Source organism: Lytechinus pictus, chromosome 18 (genome assembly GCF_037042905.1).
Source record: "Lytechinus pictus isolate F3 Inbred chromosome 18, Lp3.0, whole genome shotgun sequence".
NCBI classification, from domain to species: Eukaryota; Metazoa; Echinodermata; class Echinoidea; order Temnopleuroida; family Toxopneustidae; genus Lytechinus; species Lytechinus pictus.
Genome location: NC_087262.1, coordinates 12,723,402 through 12,740,078, shown reverse-complemented (window position 1 = coordinate 12,740,078; position 16,677 = coordinate 12,723,402).

Sequence of the window (16,677 nt, the reverse complement as noted above, 5' to 3'; positions counted from 1 at the left end):
CCTCACGCCTAACCGAATTGCCTGAAATATGCCTTGCGATGGCTGGCGAAAGGCATTTAATTTTCAAATCGTTTTCAATGGTTACTGATAGTAAATCATATTTACCCTTTGTGTTTGGGTTCGTACACCTTCTGAATTAACAACTGCGATTATTTAGATTCGCACAGAAATTTTGAACATGTTTAAAATTTCCTTTTGCGTGGGGTTTTGATTCGAATGGCCAACAATTATATTGACATATCAACCAACTGCCTTGTTAAGGGCAATCCAGCTTCAACAGTACTACATGTTTTTTGTGGAATTTTTTTGCATAATATAGGCTTGACTTTAGCCTGTAATAGTATATGATGAAATATCATTCAACATGTGGTTCTTAAACCAGACTTAAATACAAGTCTACACTGGCGTAAATCCGTGTTGATGGGTGGGGGGATGACTGAAATATTTTGGCATTTTTTTTGCAATCATGTTTTTAGATATGCAAGGAATTGTCATTGATATGTCCACAGTGGCGTACCGTGGGTCACGGCATTAGGGGGGTACCAGCAAATTTTTTGAATCACTGAGTGAGTGCGCTAGTGAGCGCGCTTCGCGCGCTCAGTTGCCAGTTATACTGACCTAATAGAGACATTTTAATGTCAATGTCATTAAACGGATATGTATCTCATTGATCAAATAATGCGAGCGCGAAGCGCGAGCTGAAAATTTTTGATATTCAGATCAGAAGAAGGGACATTTCAAGGACTGATTTTAGGAATTCATGAAGAGCAGACATATCTCACCAATCCACTAATGCGAACGTAATCACGGACAGGAAATGTTTCATATACATGTATACGAAGACCTTAACATGGTGCAATCACTTTTGAGTCATGAAAAAGAAGCATATGTCACTACATAAAACAATGATAACTCAAGTGCTAGGAAATACATTTGGTTTATATTGACTTAAAAACGGGATGTTTTAGTACAACAGGATTATATATCTCGTTAAACAGACAATGCGAGCACCAGGAACATTGAAGACGTAGGCCCTGGGCAAATTGTGTTTCTTAAAGTTATGATAAAAATGTTTCTTATGTAATGTAACATAACATTATAATGAATGATATTTTCTTCTTTCCCACTACGTTTCTCTTCCTTTCTCCCTCTTTTCTCCTTCCCCTCTTTCCCCGTTTTTTTTGTTGGTCAGCCGATGGGGGGGGGGGAATGTGCCCCCCCCCATGCCCCCCGTAGTTACGCCACTGTATGTCCATATGGCAAATACCCCTCCAATATTATTATATTTTTTACCCCATGATAGTTTAATGGTTTTATTAGAGATACATTCAATTTTTTTTACATTCCATCTTAATCCCTTCCCAAGACCCCAACATTGATGAATTGGAAGAAACGGGGGTTTCTCTTCAATGTTATATTAAGGACATAAGTATTTCGTTTGGAAATGGTGAACTGGCTCTTTATTTGCATTTTATGATTCAATATTGTTTTATTTGTTAAGCGGTATTTTAGGAGGAATTTTCACCAATAAAACAATTATCTCCTGTGATTTTTTTTTTCATTTCATTCGTAAAAAGTGGGGGAGATGTTTGTACAGGCCATTCCCCCCTCCTCGAAAAGTGGGGGGATATATCCCCCCATCCCCTCCCCCCGGATTTACGCCAGTGCATGTCTATGTCAGGGGCCGCGGAACGGTTTTCAAAGTGGGGGAGGGGGGGGGCTGACCATGCTAAAAATCACAATCATATGGTCATTTTTACGTTTTTGTACACGGTTTTGGAAAAAAACTGGGGGGGAGGGCTGAAGCCCCGCCAGCCCCCCCGGTTCCGCGGCCCCTTTATGTATTTTGAATTTACGTGATTTCATCTTCTGTCTCAGATGACTACCAGGTACCGCCAACGTGTTTCACCACGTCATCAGGCAGAGCAGTGGTGCTCAGCAAAAAAGACCCAGATGGCTTTGAAGTAAAGTTTGTCAGTGAGTCTATAGGTGGGTAAAATTGAACATATTTATTGATGTACATGTGTAACTCCCATATTTTTTTCAATTGATGTTTAGTGTCATTACTACTTTTATTCAGGTTGGGGCTGATGGGCAGTCATGTTCTTAATATTAACTGTATGTAACTGAATGGTCTCATTTTAATATAACATGAGTCTGTGTGTCACCGACTTTCTTTTGTTATTTTATTGTTTTTACCAATATACCGACCAAAAACTGGTCGGTGAAAATCATCCAATGAGAGCGCGGGCTGCTATGACGACATATTGAATATTCATGAGCTCATCTTGAATGGCGACCCGTGGATTCTTGGCGAAGAGTGACGACGAAATATCAAAGAGCATTGAATATGCCTCTAAAATGCTATATATTGACCGATTTAAGGATTTGCAAGTCGATAAAATTAAATCTGCACTGAAAGGACGAGATGTTTTTGTCAATCTACCCACAGGATATGGAAAAAATGTTATCTTTCATGCGATTCCACTGTGTGTCGATTATCGTCCTCCGTGGTGCATGAGGGAATGCTGGAGTAGAGTTGTTTCCCCTTGACTCGAGTCTGACCAGCGGCTGACCAGTATCTCCCGGGAAGTTTCGGGGCGGTGATGGGTCTTTTACGGCCAGTACTAGTAGTAGTAGTAGTACCACTGTTTGTAGCATTTGACCTTGACCTGCAATATGACCTTTTGACCCCTAGATGACCTTTGATCTCTCCATCCCCAAGAACACATGTGGTTTTCCCACTGATCGTTTTGTTCCAAATTTGAGCAAAATTAATGCAGAAATACATCATTTGACGTTTTTACCCCTAGATGACATTTGACCTCTCCATTCTCATTAACAAATATGTGGTACTACCCACTAATAATTTGTTCCAAGTTTAAACACAATTGATGCACATAACTACCAGTAGCGAAAGTTAACTTTTGACCCCGAGAAAGCTTGAACTGACCTTGAAATAACAAAATGAGCAAAAGTTACCTTTTGACCCCTAAACAACCTTAGAAATTGCCATCTTCATCAACAGAAATTTTGTATTACCCACTGATTTTGTGTTTCAATTTTGAATAAAATTGACGTACACACAAAAAAGAAATGACTGAAATTTAACTTTTGACCCCTAGAAAGTTTGATGCTGAAATAAAGGAATGAGAAAGTGACATTTTCACCCCTAGATAACCTATGATCTCACCTTAAACAAACTGTCAAAAAAATGACTGAATGGCCTCTTATCTTTTGACCTTTTAACCCCTAGATGACATTTGACCCCATCAACACACACATGGTATTAACCAAGGATCAATTGTACCAAGTGTAAACAAGGTTGATGCAGAAATAAGGAAATGAGAACAAGTCAAAATTAAATAACCCTTCACATTTCCATAACTTACACCCCTATAGGCAAAAGTAGAATAGTCTTGACACCCATGTTTCATTATAGCAAATTGGCAGATCTATTTTCTATAGAGGGGCAATTGCTGTATCTGAGATTGAGGGAAGGGGCAATTTCTTTTATATGGAACTTTTTTTTCTTCATGTATTTGTATGTTTTTAATTTTGATTTTCTTTTTAATTTCCTGCTGGCTATTATTCAATCATAATTACCACTAAATTCATTAAGTTGAGTGATAATTTGAGATGAAGGAAGACAGTTTCCATTGAATATTCACACAAAACAAAAATAAATCATAATTTCTTGAAGATGATATCATCATATGAAAATCTATATATTGTCACAAATGTGTGGCATTTTTTGTGACATTGGTCTCAAGACCAACTTGTGCAAGACTTCAAAGAAAAAAATGATAAAACTATACAGCAATATCACGGTGTGTTAAGGTATTATCATGCAAAATATTAAAGATGGAAGGTAATATTTACCCCCAGTATTTGTTGGGTAAAAAATACAAAAAAGGTCATTGTTAAACTAGGTTGAAATTGAAATTTGTATTTAATTTGGAAAGATTGATATGAGTAAAAGATGTTATGATATTTAAATTTTGCAAAAAACATCTAAGCAGTGCAAGATAACTTCATAAAAAAAAGTTGCTAAGGGGTCGGACGTACAAAAAAGTTGTACTTCCGACCCCCATTTAACTTGAAATCCCGGACTAGTGTTGAGCTACTTTCTGGTGTATAAATTAAACAAACCAAGCTTGCTTTGCATCTGACTTTGGGGAAATTTGTCTGCTTTTGTTTCGCTTGTAAGAAAAAAAGTGTATGTGAAAAGGTGTCGGACGTACATTTGAAAGTGCCTGCTTTTGATATATTTGTTTAAAAAATATAAGAAACAGAAAAAACCTAACTTATTTTTTTAGAAACCTGACATAATAACAATTTGGACAACATCCAACTTTGATTATTTGAAAGCTTATATAAGGTTTAAAATTTGTTGCAAACTTGAACTTTTGAAATTAGTAAAATTATATGTTGTTGCTAAGGTGACTTCAATGCCTTGCAAAAATGAATCGATACATGTCATACATTTCAATGTCTTAGCTTTCAAGTGATACCTAATTTGTTCTGTTTGTCGGATTTTGAAACTTTGACCAAAAGGTTTACAATTTTATGGAACAGCCCTTCTGTGTTTTATGGTTTCATTTTTTGATGTTCATTATAAAACAAATTACTGTTTTGTAATAGTTTCACATCATTTGGTTTATTAATGAAAGTTATATAAATCCTTTGTATATATGACAGACTTTTTTATTTGCATTAGTAAACATGACTAATACAATTGCACATTACTTGCTTGATGCAATCGGATGTAAGCACTGTAGTTTAAAAGCACTGCATGTTCGTGCAATGAAGTTTAGGTATCAAGTCATACGTCTTCTTTAATGTTACTCAAAACGGAGGTGGGAGAGAACCTGCTTAAAATCACATTAAATCATTCCTTTTAATCAGAAGTATATTTGTCAACAGTATCAGTATGCTGACCAGGATACATTATGATGTTTATGTGAAAAACCTCTCAAGTTTCTTGAATCGTCATCATGTACACTTGAGCTTCCAGAAATGTTAAAAAAATATGGACTACATTTTGTACATTTTGTTCATAACCTACCTTACGAAATCTACATCTCTTAGAAAAGAAAAACATGATTCCATACGTACCAGAGATCATTATTTTTACTTCTTTTTGTAACTTAAGAAGTGTCCTTCCTTGTATTTTTTAGTATGTCTTTCACATGTACTTAGTAGTAAAAATTATACATTTTGTTGTTGCATTTTTGCACATCAGATTTTATTTTCAATAGTTGTATTTTTATGTATTTCTATTGACTAAAGATTTAATGCCTGTGAGAGGTTCAGTATGATGTACTTGCCTATCTGTTTTGTTCTGTAAGTCCTATCATTGCATTCGCCAGGGGAGTTCAAGTTACATATGCAAATTCTTAATACTGTATGAGGAAAACCACCTCTAATACACTTAAATAAAATGTATATAGTTAAGTACTTGAGCTGGAACTGCATTGAATTTCTGATATAAATGGAATTGAAGTGTTCTCCTAACAAAACATATCTACATTTGGTTATTTGGTCATCCGACCTAACCACCGAGGCTACATATGCAAATTCTTAATACTGTATGAGGAAAATTGCACATCTAATACACTTAAATAAAATGTATATAGTTAGGTACTTGAGCTGGAACTGCATTAGATTTCTGATATAAATGGAAATTGAAGTGTTCTCCTAACAAAACATATCTACATTTGGTTATTTGGTCATCCGACCTAACCACCGAGGCTACATATGCAAATTCTTAATACTGTATTAGGAAAATTGCACATCTAATACACTTAAATAAAATGTATATAGTTAGGTACTTGAGCTGGAACTGCATTAGATTTCTCATATAAATGGAAATTGAAGTGTTCTCCTTACAAAACATATCTACAATTAAGAATGCTTAAAATAGGAGAAAAAAAGGACATACTGAAATAACAATATTAATGGATGCAGTATAATTTGCTTTTCACAGAAAAAATGTATATTAATGTATTTTATCAGCAACTGAGAAATATTAAAGTGATATTCCAGCTCCTGTGGCAAATCCTTCATGCCATACATAATATGGTGTTATTCTCCCCTCTTAATCGTAAAAGAGCCGGGTTATTTGGACCCCTCTCACAGCCGGGGGGGGGGATTCCGTCCCCGGGCCTTTGAGGGTTAATAGTGTTACCTGCAAATAGACACAAGTGTGGACTAGTGTCATTCAGTATGATTTTCTTCATTTCTGAATTTGAGGTTTTATGCTCATCTTTATGCCTTGGTCACATTCGCCGTCCGGTCTAAGTTGAAATCAGCCGTTTTAATAATCCTTGTACCAGCTACATGTATGTGGTTTGTATAGTAATACATGTATATAAAACAGCTGATTTCGACTCGTCGTAGGCCACCGGGTGAATTATCGGATGGTCTAATACCACATGGTCTATTATCAGTTCGTCTAACTTCACATGGTCTAAACTCATTTCGTCTACAACCAGTTCGTCTAATATCCAATTCGTCTAATTCCCACTTGGTCTAATATCCAATTCGTCTAATTTCCATTTGGGCTAATAACCAGTTGGGCTAATTTCCACTTGGTCTAATATCCAATTCGTCTAATTCCCACTTGGTCTAATATCCAATTGGTCTAATGAGCAGTTGGGCTAAAACCATTTAGTCTAATTTTCAGTTGGTCTAACACCACTTGGTCTAATTTCCACTTTGGCTAATTTCCACTTGGTCTAATTATCACTTTGTCTAATTGCCACATGGTCTAATGACCGTTTGGTCTAATTTCCACTTGGTCTAATTTCCATTTAGTCTAATTTACACTTGGTCTAATATCCAATTGGTCTAATAGCCAAATGGTCTAATGACCAGTTGGGCTAATCGTCACTTGGTCTAATTTCCATTTGGTCTAATTCACACTTGGTCTAATGTCCATTTATTCTAATATAGCATCATTATTATTCATTTTATCTAGAATTAGCAAATATGGTACGTAATGGATAAATACCATGCATCAGTTAATACATATCGCCAGGATCCGGAGGGGTAGAGCTGGTGGGCGAAAAAACCTCACCGTGAAGGACTATCGATGACAAGATAGTCGCTCATCAAATTAATTATTCTAATAAAATAATTCTCATAATTAGGCCTGTATATCGATTATAAGATGATGATAAAAATTATATCATACTCATAATCATTACATCACCGCATGCACATTTACAGAACAATAAGTTGGGGACCTTGTAGCTTATAATGGTCGAATGGCGGGGTTTCATCAGAATAAAATTATTATGAAGAAAGGAACGAAAATATAATGTAATTGATTATGTGGATACGTATCTGGTAAACATGTTTATGCCTCTTTTAAATCATTGTTATGCACCATTACGGACGATACTTGAACTTGATGGCCTAGTTATGCAGTTTGGGGGATTCCAAAACTTACAAAGCCATTAGATCATGCAATTTTGTTATGAATATTTGTTTAGTTATTTCAATAGTAAGTTTGGAGGCAAATAACAGACCAGTTAGATATAGTTTGATAACACTATACAGGTCTATTGGGTTAGCTGCGACAACATCACTGCGACCATCTTGGTAGCAGCCACATCATTCTGACGTGTAATAACATAGTATACATGTAGTCTACGCTTGCAGACCTTTATCAGTTATCACCACAGTAGTCATTCATCTTATATATCTTCTCATTCTGTTTTGTTCTACTTCTTTGCCTCTTCCTTAAAATGGATTGGCAAGGTTCCCACCCCATCAGGGAAATCAAGGAAATCAGGGATTTTTTTAAAACGTTTTTCCAGTCAGGGATTGCCTCAAATCCGGGGAAAATGCCTCAAATGAGGGCAAAATCAGGGAATTTTGATCGGCCCAAAAGTCGAAAGCATGATAGTCAGTGAGACTCTGTTATATTTTGTTGTATATTAAAACAACATTCATTGAATGACATGTTATGGTGGTTTTTTTTAGTGTAGCCTCTTCTACTACAATACAAGTATAGGCCTACTGGTACATTAATTATACATGCATAACTAAACTAATAATAATACATGTAATTCACTGCAACAACTTAGAAAACATGAGAAACTGGGAATGGGTTTAAATAATTATCAAGGAATTTTTAAACTTCATCAGAGATATCAGGGATTTTTGTTTTCTTGAAAAGTTGGGAACCATGATTGGGATAAGCCAGCGTTAACTATCTACAGTAGATCGTATACATAGAGGTGAATAAATAAACATATTTTTCACCTCTATATTAGCATTATTTTACAGAAAAATAGCAAATTTTGTTGTTTTCATCAAAACCTTCAAAAATCCCCTGAAACAGACAAAAAAATCCCCAAAGTTTGTTCAATCCCTAAATAATTTTTTTCGTCCCCACAGGCTCTCGAAAATCCCCATATTTTCAAAATTCAGTTGGGGACGAAATATACGTCACTCTAACTGTACTCCAATATCGAGGGGCGCGCATGTGAAGATTCGAAGCCGGCGCGCGGAAAGTAACTTTAAAAATTTCACCAGAAAATTGAAAAGAAGTCACCATGCAGACTTTACAAATTAGACCAAATGGCATGTAGACGATATAAATGTTAGACTATCTGGAAATTAGACCAAGTGGAAATTAGCCGAAGTGGAAATTAGACCAAGTGGAAATTAGCCGAAATGGAAATTAGACCAACTGCACATTAGACCAACTGCACATTAGACCAAATGAATAATAGACCAAGTGAGGATTAGACCAACTGGTATTAGACCAACTAATATAAGCCCAACCGACTATTAGACGAACTGGTATTAGACAAAATGCAATTAGACCAAGTGAGAATAAAATACATTAGACGAAATGGCAATTAGACCAAATGAAAATTAGACCAAGTGACGATTAGCCCAACTGGGCATTAGACCAAGTGGCTATTAGACGAAGTGGTCATTAGACCAATTGGCTATTAGACCAAGTGGCCATTAGACCAAGTGGATATTAGACCAAGTGGTCATTATACTAATTGGCTATTAGACCAAGTGGTCATTAGACCAAAAGAGAATTGGACTAAGTGGGTTTAGCCCGAATGTTGTTAGCCCATCTGATGATTAGACCAAGTGATAATAGACCATCCGTCAGTAAACCGGCCACCGGACAGCGAATGTGACCTAGGCATAAAGATGAGCATAAAACCACAAATGCAGTGGGATATTTGAAGGTGTAAAGTACATTTATGAATTTTTATATTCATCCTAACCTGCAAATGGGTCAGATGCATAAATAATGGAGTCACAAGATAAATGAAAAAAAGATGCAGGGGCCATGGAAGTGGGAGGGGGGTGCAGTCCCCTTATATTTGGCCGACTGACTTTCTTAACATATAAATGTTAATCCTACAATATAAAATGATAGTATAAAACTGGTATAAAATTATGGTAAATATAAGAATATGTTCTATTCACTTGCTATAGTTGTTTGAAATCCTTGCATTCCCTGTTTAAATTGATTTTTTTCCCTTGCTTCCTTGCATTTTCTACCGCCCATATTTTTAATATAATTTTATAATGTGCAATGTGAACAATTCTTGACATGACTAACAAATGAGAAGTAAATTGGTAAGGCCAAAATTTCCTTATGCAATAAAGTTGAGAATGCAACCACATCACACTGTTGGACATGTTGCAAGATTATGCAGCAGTAGTAGTGTATACTGTGTTATGGATGTAGTCCAGTCAATCTAGCCAGAATAGGGGGGTAACCCACCACTAATTGCAACACGAGATATTCCACTGAAATGCTTTCCAGGAAGGTCCCCTAAACAACATACTAAAAGTCCCAAAAAATCCAAGCAGTGGAAATTTATGAAATTTGCATATTATGCAAATTAGCCATGAAAAATTAGAAAAAGAAGGGAAATAATCCAAAGATTACAAATTAAATGTCCAAAATAATTTGATTTGAATGGAAATTCATGATGAATAACTGAATTCAATGTTTTTAATCAAAAGTGCAAAAATTTCTACCTCATTTGCATATTATGCAAAGAAGCATCCTTATATGGAAAAAATGTCAAGATATTGTGATCTTCCTCATGTAGACTGCTTGAAAACATTTCATTAATGTTGACATTAATATGCTACTATATCACTGAAAATTAATTTGCATATTATGCAAATTAGCCATTTAAGAAAATAGAAAATGAGGAAATTAATCCAAAGATGACAAATTAAATGTCCACAGCAAGTAATTTTGAACAAAAGTTCATGATGAATAAATAAGTTCAATGTTTTTATTTAAAAAAGCTAGCAAATCTTCCTCATTTGCATATTATGCAAATAAGTATCCTTATATAGAAAATGTCAAGAAATTTTGATTTTTGTCACATTGACTTCAGTGAAAATATGTCATTTTTTCAAATTAATATGCTGCTATCACTAAGCATTCAAATCCTAATATGATTTATATTCAAGGAAAAATACTGGAAATATGTTCTTCGCTTCCTATTAAAGCCGCGTTGATAGTCTGACAAGATGATGGGATTGGCAAGAACAAAGCACAGTATTTGAATTGGTGTGTAGTTTGTTAGAGTTGACAACCCTTTCTTATATGGATGGGAACGACTTAGACTTTCTTGAAATTTCACCCTATAAACATGATAAAGGGAGGCAAGGAAAAGCAAACTTGTGGCAGGTAAGATCTGATGAGTAGTCTCATTAAGAAGTGTAGCAGAGATTCCGTCTGGCCTAGTAGCTTCATGTAGGTTTTTTTCTTTAACAATTTCTTCAGTAGTCTGTCTACACCTGCTTGACCAAACAATATGTTATCTGGCCATATCTGGGTCCCAGGACTTGTAGATCAGCGTCATCATCATCATGATCAGTGGTGAATACTAAGACTAAAAATCTTTGCCCTCCTTTAATAATGCTATTCCAATGTAGTCATAGCTATCGGTATTGAGGACTCCCAACATGCTAATTGTTACAGCCTGGATCATTGTCAATCCGGTCAACAAATTATGTATTATAGGCTTGTCTACAAACCCTCTTACTGTCCTCTTTAATGCATTGTAGCAATTCTGAGCTTTACCTTACTGATGCTTTTGGAGCTCTAAAATGTGCAAGCCTTCCTAGCCTTTCTCTAAAACTCTTGACATCTTCCGACACAACTTATGTCCATTGTCTCATTGAGGCAACTTGTGTCGGAAGAAGACGTGGTTATCGGTGTGTTCTTGTTAAAGTCCTCTTGATTGGCATTCAGTCTCCTATGCTCGACTTGTCGGATTTCAGTTCAGAGAGTTGTATGATTGTCCAAAGTACATCTGCATGACACTATTAAAGTCAGCATTCCTCCAGAAGAACATCCTTAGTCGTACCATAATTACTTAAAGGTTTATTTCTCTGGATAACCTCACAGTATACCCATGAGTAACACATTGTGGCAAATAAAATCCTGGAAGTGGTACACACTGTCTAATCAATGCTGGATGGTATTTGATGGTGATGTTAAGGGTGTTCCATTATGTTGTGTCCTCTTGTTGGAAAGGCAATAATCTGGCTTAGTTCTCCATCTGGTTTGTTCATTGTCTCACTGAGGAATTTTTGTTTACCATAAATATCAGGAAATTAATATTATTATTTGCATACGACTTACTTAGAAACTATAGCTTTAATATTTGGAGATGGTTGCCATAGGAGCTTTATCAAAGAGGAAAGAACAGAAAATTTATGCTTCATCATGAAGCAGCAACTGGATTCAGCAAGAACGTCTAATCACGATTCCTGTATCTGAGAGAGATGCCTATAATGCACTTTAAGCCTTCATCATGAATTTATGAATGGATTTCATGTCGCTCGTATAGGCAAATGCCCATTGTTACTCTTATCAAGCATGCCCAGAGATCTTGTGATCCAAGCAAGTACTCATATTCACCACCAAGACAAGTGATGATGATGATGATGATGGGTTCTTATAAAGCGCCGGTATCCTCCTCAGCTGGGCGCTCATGGCGCTTGCTCAAAAATAGGAAATATCTCACAAATCTCAATGTCTTCATGGTCTTCAAACAGTGCTTAGGATCATCATTCAGTTCAAGTACATGTACTGTCCTAGTAATGCTACAATTGAGTTATTCTTGGGATAATGTTGGAGTGGGGAACAGAAAGGTCTTCAGGTAAGACTCAAAAGTTGATTGGGTCTCTGCTCCCCTGATAAATTGCAGAAGGCTATTCCACAGCTTTGGCCCAGAGATGTAGAAGGCTCTGTCATCCCAAGTTGTGTGGCTGAGAGATTCACTCAGCAATGCTTGATCTGCTGATCTGAGACTGCGTGTTGGTCTATGCTGAGATAAGAGCTCTGATATGTAGGGTGGAGATTTATTGTTAGGCGCTTTAAATACAAGGACCCCAAGTTCATAAGCTAAGTGGTGTGCTACAAGGACCAAATATTCAAACTAATGGGCTTTTATTTGTACGGGTGTGACATCTTATGCTGATCACTTGGCAATCCAGGAGCTTGCTAGCGTGGACTATACTCGCAAGAAACACAAAGTCTCTACAAAGTCAAGAAGAGAGCAAGACTTGGATGGAAATAATGAAGCATTCAAGCAGTGGCATCCATGTAGAATGGACTCATCATTGTGCAATTATGAGTGGGGTAACTGCTCGTGACACATGTCAATATCAACCAAGCAAGAAGTGTAGGGAAGGTCATCATGGTTAATACACATAATCTACATGGAATTTTCGAGGAAAGTATTACGTATGTGTTCCTTGAATATTTATAACATGTCGGATGCTTATTTGCATAATATGTAAATTACACTTCTGATCTGTTTACTAATGTATTTGCCATTCTTAGTGATCACATCATATTGATCTAGACTGAAATGTTTTCATAACTGTTTTTGTGAGAAAAATCAAAATTTCTGGATTTTTTTTCCATACAAAGATGCTCATATATATGCAAATGAGGCAGATTTATTTATGATTTTTTTTTATTTAGAAAATAAATAAATTTGGAAAACTTATCATGGGCTTCAGTTCAATTTGTATTGTTTTCTGCACTTGATTTCCAATATTTGGATTATTTTCCTTATTTGTATTTTATTATGGCTAATTTGCATAAAATGCTATTTTTTGTGATTTTCCTACATGCTTGTATATTCAAGGACTTTTAATATGGTGTTTAGGAAACCTTCCTGTAAGGTATTGTCATATTCCAATTTCAAAAGATAATCTACTTGCAATTTTTGAGGGATGTATCACCAGTGTGTTTTCTTGAATATTCATAACATGTTAGATACTTTTATTTGCATAATATGTAAATTACACTACAGACACTAAGCTGAATACAAATGTATTCAACGTCCTTAGTGATAGCAGCATGTAAATTTCAACATTAATGAAATTTTCAAGCAGTTTGAGAGAAAAATCATAATACCTTGACATTTTTACATATAAGGATGCTTATTTGCATATTATGCAAATGAGGTAGATTTTTTTGCTTTTTTGACAAAAAACATTGAATACAGTTATTTATCATGAATTTTTGCTCAAATTAAATTGTTTTGGACACTCAATTTGTAATCTTTGGGCTATTTTCCTTATTTTTCTAAATTTCTATGGCTAATTGGCATAATATGCAAATTTGATAAATTTCCACTGCTTGGATTTCTTGGGACTTTTAGTATGTTGTTTAGGGGACCTTCCTTGAAAGCATTGCAGTGGAATATCCCGTGTTGCAATTAGTGGTGGGTCAAACCCTATATTGACTGGACTAATGTGGTACAAAGCGTTATTAGGAGTGTTCCAAATGCCAGGTTTCAAATCGACTGCAGATCCACTTCAACCACGTACGATACAATAAAATGCGAAAAAGCTTTGTTTGCTATGAAAAGGGGGGGAAATTCCCTGCTTGCATGGTCACTGCATTTCTCTCTTTTGTTTAAAAATACTTAAAAAATTTTTCTGCTCGGCTGAAATCCACCTATCAGCCCCCCCAACACACAAGCGCAAAAAATGTTTGCAGTTCTTGAGATGGATTTTTAAGGCAAGTTGCAAGACATGTATACTGCACATAATGCAGATCCAATAGATTTGTGGAAAAGTTTTAAAAAGCACATATCCTAAATCTGTCACTGTTTGTGTTATTTTCTGCTTGTTTTTACAGTTGGGTAGTATATTTTGAAATGGTCAGTTATATTGTATTTATGACTTCCTGTTTTATGTATTGTATTCACATTTCCAACAAGTTCATGAAGTTTTTGAGATACCATTGTTATTTTTCCTTTTGTGCAACATGGGCTCCAATAAAAAAATATCCAGTGAGCTGTTTAGCTAGTTATACCATTGGTAAGTAAACTGGTGGTTTGTACTTTTCATCTCTGTGTATGATAATTTTTAAATGGATAATTCAGCTTGTCACCAATTCATGTGGTTATGCATATCATGATGTCAATACTGTTTTGTTTTCATTAAAGCATGCTTTTATCATTACCTAACGCTTGATATATTTTGTTGTCAAGTTATGTTGTCAATATAATAATATGAAGAATGTTTAATTCTCGGGACCGATTTCATAGAAACTTATGATATGTATTTCCACAACTATACCTAACAACGTTAAATTAGTTCTGCATAATGTGCCTTTCTTATGGCATCATGTACAATAAAGAGTCTGTAGTTGCTGGATTGATATTTAATTTCCACATTAGACAGTATGTTATTTAAAGGGCAAGTCCATCCAAAAAAAAATTTATTTAAACACATAGAGAAAAATACAACAAGCACAACTCTGAATATTCCATCAAAATCGGATGAAAAATAAGAAAGTTATGACACTGAAGTTCTGTTTAAATTTAAAAAAACCCAGACATATGCACATCCTGGCCATTGACGTCATTCCCTCACTATTTCTTTTGTATTTTGTTGTCTGAAATATTAAATACTTTAATTTTTGCCTCGTTTTGATATTAAATAAGTGTTTATTTATCCCTTTTCATATGATTAAATGAAGCACTTCCTAATTGTGAAATCTACACAAAAAAAAGAATCTATATTAAAGTACAAAAGAAATAGCGAGTGTATGACATCAACTTTCTCGATTGCATATCATCCATGTAGTGCATATAACTGTTTTTTTTTAATAAACGAAACTTCAAAATTTCATAATTTTCTTATTTCACATCCGATTTTGATGAAATTTTCAGTGTCATGCTTGTTTCATACGTCTTTATTTATTCAAAACAACTAATCATTGGGGTGGACTTGCCCTTTAATGTCAAACACCAATTTTTATTTTGTCAAACTCTAGTAAATAAACTCCTTCAAAATGGATAAGGTACATAAGTAGTACAACCATGGACCTTAACACTGCCTACTCATGTGGACCTGCCTAATAGTGCCCCCATTGTTTCCCTTTTGCTCGTTATATCTTGAAAAGCTTAATTCTCGAATTGGACCACAGTAATAGCTGATCTGAACATTGATATTAAGTGTACTTCATAAATCTTTAAAGTAGAGAACCCATTACAGTGTTACTAAATTGTGTAATTATTAAAATAGCAGGGATGATTGGAATTATTATCCCCCAACTACGAACATAAACCAACATCAGCGTAAACACGGACCTTTGAAATATATATTTTTTTAAAGTCCACATGTTTATGGTGCTCGTATAGCGAGGATGTACTGAATGGTTTTTATAGTTTTAAACTTAATACATCACTGAAGAAGGTGTGAAGGTTTACCAACAAGACACAAAAAGATGGAGCTTAGCTGCATGATGAAATATGGAAAAGCTCTGATTTTATTTAGAAAAAAGACAATCATTGGATTACATTTTAACAAAATACATACTAAAATAAATTCATGGTTAATGTGGATAGATCAATCTACAGGACAAGTCCAATCTGATAAAGGATGAGGTGGCATGGAGAGGTTGGATAATTTCGTAATTAAGGAAATAAATCAACCGTTACAAGGAAACGTGCATGAGATGATTGGGATGGATATGCCTGATGATAAACACAAGAGAACTGGCGATGAGGAAACGGAATAGAGACGGTGTCCTGCATGAAGGTGAAGAAAAACGGCCTTATACTCTTAAACTGCCTTATACCATGGTCACATTTGTTCTACGGCGGCCGTACGGCGAGTCGAAAACAGCCGTTTTAACATTTTTTGTCCAACTACATACAGGTGGTTTGAATCAAAATTAATAAAACGGCTGTTTTCGACTCGCCGTACGGCCGCCGTAGAGCAAATGTGACCAAGGTATTACTCATATATATTTGACAGTCTTGATACTCGTAAGTCCATGTTAGACGGGTTTTATCATAAGTACATGTGTGGCTGTAGTGAGGTCGACGAACAAAAGACAAGCGTAACAAAGGCCTCTACAGGATTTCGTTGTTTTAATCTATCAATCCATGAATCCTTTTGATCCATTAATCCGTTAATTATTTTAATCCTTGAAAACTGTGGAGTCAATGATAAAGAAAAAAGAATCATAAATACCAGCAAATTGAAACATCTTAAATACCAATAGAGCAACATCAATTCTTTGGAAATCTGAATAGTCTTGTCTCAACTAGATTCCAAATTCTATATACATATATGCTTACTCATTATAGGTTTGCTTGTGTCGAACTACAAACAGAATTCAGTTTTGTT